The sequence below is a fragment of the Triticum dicoccoides genome, chromosome 5B (assembly GCF_002162155.2).
Source record: "Triticum dicoccoides isolate Atlit2015 ecotype Zavitan chromosome 5B, WEW_v2.0, whole genome shotgun sequence".
Classification (NCBI taxonomy): domain Eukaryota; kingdom Viridiplantae; phylum Streptophyta; class Magnoliopsida; order Poales; family Poaceae; genus Triticum; species Triticum dicoccoides.
Window position 1 is genome coordinate 278,327,627 of NC_041389.1, and position 5,682 is coordinate 278,333,308.

Here is a 5,682-nt window from a genome sequence, read left to right on the forward strand (position 1 = left end):
AGCCTTGCTCCTGCAGCAGGCCTGGCACCCAGCGGTGCTTCCAGGACGTAATTCTTCTGTGTAGCAATGAGGATAATCCTCAAGTTACGGACCGAGTCCGTGTAATTGCTACCACCATCTTTCAACTTTGCTTTCTCAAGGAACGCATTAAAATTCAACGGAACAACAGCACGGGCCATCTATCTACAATCAACATAGACAAGCAAGATACTATCAGGTACTAAGTTCATGATAAATTTAAGTTCAATTAATGATATTACTAAAGAACTCCCACTTAGATAGACATCCCTCTAATCCTCTAAGTGATCACGTGATCCAAATCAACTAAACCATGTCCGATCATCACGTGAGATGGAGTGGTTTCAGTGGTGAACATCATTATGTTGATCATATCTACTATATGATTCACGTTTGAACTTTCGGTCTCCGTGTTCCAAGGCCATATCTGTTATATGCTAGGCTCGTCAAGTTTAACCTGAGTATTCCGCGTGTGCAACTGTTTTGCACCCGTTGTATTTGAACGTAGAGCCTATCACACCCGATCATCACGTGGTGTCTCAGCACGAAGAACTTTTGCAACGGTGCATACTCAGGGAGAACACTTATACTTTGATAATTTAGTGAGGGATCATCTTATAATGCTACCGTCAATCAAAGCAAGATAAGATGCATAAAAGATAAACATCACATGCAATCAATATAAGTGATATGATATGGCCATCATCATCTTGTGCTTGTGATCTCCATCTCCGAAGCACCTCCATGATCACCATCATCACCGGCGCGACACCTTGATCTCCATCGTAGCATCGTTGTCATCTCGCCAATCTTATGCTTCTACGACTATCGCTACCGCTTAGTGATAAAGTAAAGCATTACAGGGCGATTGCATTGCATACAATAAAGCGACAACCATATGGCTCCTGCCAGTTGCCGATAACTCGGTTACAAAACATGATCATCTCATACAATAAAATTTAGCATCATGTCTTGACCATATCACATCACAACATGCCCTGCAAAAACAAGTTAGACGTCCTCTACTTTGTTGTTGCAAATTTTACGTGGCTGCTACGGGCTTAGCAAGAACCGTTCTTACCTACGCATCAAAACCACAAAGATAGTTTGTCAAGTTGGTGTTGTTTTAACCTTCGCAAGGACCGGGCGTAGCCACACTCAGTTCAACTAAAGTTGGAGAAACTGACACCCGCCAGCCACCTGTGTGCAAAGCACGTCGGTAGAACCAGTCTCGCGTAAGCGTACGCGTAATGTCGGTCCGGGCCGCTTCATCCAACAATACCGCCGAACCAAAGTATGACATGCTGGTAAGCAGTATGACTTATATCGCCCACAACTCACTTGTGTTCTACTCATGCATATGACATCTACGCATAAAACCTGGCTCGGATGCCACTGTTGGGAACGTAGTAATTTCAAAAAAATTCCTACGAACACGCAAGATCATGGTGATCCATAGCAACGAGAGGGGAGAGTGTTGTCCATGTACCCTCGTCGACCGAAAGCGGAAGCGTTATAACAACACAGTTGATGTAGTCGTACGTCTTCACGGCCCGACTGATCAAGCACCGAAACTACGGCACCTCCGTGTTCTAGCACACGTTCAGCTCGATGACGATCCCCGGACTCCGATCCAGCAGAATGTCGGGGAAGAGTTCCGTCAGCACGACGGCGTGGTGACGATCTTGATGTTCTACCGTCGCAGGGCTTCGCCTAAGCACCGCTAAAATATTATCGAGGATTATGGTGGAAGGGGGCACCGCACACGGCTAAGAGAACAATGATCAATTGTTGTGTCTATGGGGTGCCCCCCTGCCCCCATATATAAAGGAGCAAGGGGGAGGAGGTGCGGCCAGGCAAGGGGCACGCCAGGAGGAGTCCTACTCCTACCGGGAGTAGGACTCCCCCCCTTTTCCATGTTGGACTAGGACTTGGGGGGAAGGAGAGAGAGAGGGGGGAAAGGAAAGGGGGGGCGCCACCCCCCTCCTTTTCCAATTCGGACTTGGGGGGAGGGGCGCGCGGCTGCCCCTTGGCCTCCTCTCCTCTTCCTCCACTAGGCCCATTAAGGCCCATTAAGTTACCGAGGGGTTCCGGTAACCTCCCGGTACTCCGGTAAAATGCCGATTTCACCCGGAACACTTCCGATGTCCAAACATAGGCTTCCAATATATCAATCTTCATGTCTCGACCATTTCGAGACTCCTCGTCATGTCCGTGATCACATCCGGGACTCCGAACAACCTTCGGTACATCAAAACATATAAACTCATAATGAAACTATCATCGTAACGTTAAGCTTGCGGACCCTACGGGTTCGAGAACAATGTAGACATGACCGAGACATGTCTCCGGTCAATAACCAATAGCGGAACCTGGATGCTCATATTGGCTCCTACATATTCTATGAAGATCTTTATCGGTCATACCGCATAACAACATACGTTGTTCCCTTTGTCATCGGTATGTTACTTGCCCGAGATTCAATCGTCGGTATCTCAATACCTAGTTCAATCTCAATACCGGTAAGTCTCTTTACTCGTTCCGTAATACATCATCCCAGAACTAACTCATTAGTTGCAATTCTTTCAAGGCTTAAGTGATGTGCGTTACCGAGAGGGCCCAGAGATACCTCTCCGACAATCGGAGTGACAAATCCTAATCTTGAAATACGCCAACCCAACATGTACCTTTGGAGACACCTGTAGAGCTCCTTTATAATCACCCAGTTACGTTGTGACGTTTGGTAGCACACAAAGTGTTCCTCTGGTAAACGGGAGTTGCATAATCTCATAGTTATAGGAACATGTATAAGTCATGAAGAAAGCAATAACAACATACTAACGATCGTGTGCTAAGCTAACGGAATGGGTCATGTCAATCACATCATTATCCTAATGATGTGATCCCGTTAATCAAATGACAACTCATGTCTATGGCCAGGAAACATAACCATCTTTGATCAACGAGCTAGTCTAGTAGAGGCATACTAGTGACACTCTGTTTGTCTATGTATTCACACATGTATTATGTTTCCGGTTAATATAATTCTAGCATGAATAATAAACATTTATCATGATATAAGGAAATAAATAATAACTTTATTATTGCCTCTAGGGCATATTTCCTTCACCTTGCTGAAAAGGAATCTATAACAATAGGTCATCCGGCCAGGTGTGTTGGGCATGCCATCACCTTACCGGGTCATAAAAGGCCGGTGTTATAACTCTTGGAAAAATGTTCCAACCATCATATCTGACTGAGATTCAGATCTAATCGGTGTTAGGATACCTTAGACTCAGGATGCCTGAGAAGAAAAGGTGCAACACAAATTGTCGAGATGACATTGTAAGATTCTCGGGAATTGAACTATGGAAGCAAGTTCCGAATCATGAGTTCATTATTAAATCAAGGATAGAATGAGGAGGTGGTTGATGAACTCAGCGACAACTCATCGAGATTTCCAAAAGATGGATTTCCACAATTATGTGAACAAGGAGATAGCTTTTGTCGGTTGAAATGATATAATGAGGTATGCTCAAAGAAACATACATGATTAAACATTGGTTGACGGTGCACCCGAATATGGACTTAGGTAGCACAAACAATGTTAGAATGGTGATTCGATAACCAATAGTCTAAGAATGAAATGTTGGCCATTAACTTCAAAGCAATAAGGTTGCTAGAAGTTTTTAAAATTACTAGTCCATCTGTCGGTATTCCTGTTAGGAACAACACGGGGACCAAGAAGAGAATGGTGATGGTGAAGTATCACCTATATCAAGAATTCTCAAGAGGTGGTGAAATTCTCACAACCTTCTTAATATATAAGATGGTTATACTCCAAGGTAGGACATAAGACAAGTTGGATTGCCAGGAACTCAAGGTATAACTCAAAACAAGAACAAGTTTTGTGTTGGAGGGAATGCAAGAATATTTTAGATGTTAATACCAATCATCAAGAGGAAGGGATGGTATTTCCCATCATGAATTCGATTTACACTTGGAAGAAGGCATATCATTGCTCATGATGATCATGACACTTTTGTCGAGAGATTTCATTAAGATGTAATCGATCGCCGAGGACATCAAGTCAAAGGAATGATGGAGCGAAAGGTTATTGAAACCACTAGTACAATACAAACTTGAAATCAAAGATTGTTGTTCAAGGCGAAATGATATATGCCGAGGACGATCGCTGTAAGCTTAGCTCATCGTCGAAAGTTGTGCTCCAGGAATAAGGACCAGGTAGCACGGTTAAAATTTAGCACGATAACGATATAGCCGATCACGCTAGGAATGACTTGATGGAGTATTAAAATTCTCAACAACAAAGTACCGGGAGTACTAGATCACAATGTTGATTTGATTCACAAATTGGTGTTCTCGGTTGACGACAACCCAGAACCCATGGAGTGACTATGGCGGGGACATGTATTACTTCATCAGAAATTCATAAGAGGAAGTGCAATGGGTTGATATCCTTGAGATACCAGGGGGTAATACTCGAAGGTAGAGTAGAATAGATGCTTGATAGGTGAAATGAGGTGCAGAAGACAAGTATTTTAACTTGTCCGAGAAACGGAATCAAAGAAGAACAATATGGTCGGAACCACGACTGCAAAAGATCAAATCCCAGATATAAGATGAACTTATACCAAGGGGATAATTAATTTAAAAGAAGCTTCCATGATAAGATCTACATCATGTCCATGGGCATGAACACAAGGTTCAAGGTCGACTCCCACTTCTTCAATGCATAACCTTTCATTCACTGCTCTACTAAAAATGATTTGAGTGCGAAGATCTACCTGGTGAATTACCAGAGGAGTATGACCCGTGAAAACTTTCGGGTTCACACAGATTAAGGAAGGCATAGGTTCAAGCCATTGGGGCTTCTTAGAAGATATACCATGAACTTCAGGAGTAAATAACACAAGCTCAAAAGTAGAGCTTGGTTGACAAAGCAAAGGATACAATTTACCAAAGGCATTATATACCCGTGGAAAGGCTCACAAGGTTATTGAATATGAAGGACGATGTCGGATGAAATCCCACAATGGATCGGGCGATCCACAACGGAGCCGATGTGAGTATCGGTACTCAATCAAAGGAATAAAGAATGCAAGGGCATCAGATTATAGAACATCTGAATAATTTGATGCTTAGTTAACAAAGGAATTATGATTTCCAAAACAAAGGATCAGAAGCAGACGCTCTGATCAAGGATGGATAAACTGAATAGACCATAGGAACAATCGACGACAAATAGTTTGGTCGAGAACCAACTCATGTTCAAAATGGCGTCTGAGCTGGAAAGATAATTTAGAAGGGTCGATTGATGATTGTGTGCATTCGCACACATGTTGAATCAATAGGATCAAAATGATGGTGTCAAAAGATACTAGTGAATATTGCTAGTGATATGGGAGCATCCATAATGTAAGCATACAAGTATTTGCAGAGCAATAGTTCGAAGAGGATGCTCAGAAGGTCGGATAATATTTCAGAGTATCTTATGAAGCATACGAACAACTGGGGATGAACGGATACTCGATAAGTGCGATGAATTTACAATAGGGGTATTCATGTGGTAAAGAACTGCAAGGCAGTAAGCTCAAAGGATTTCTCGAAACAATAGAGAGGATTTCAGGGTATCTTGTAATA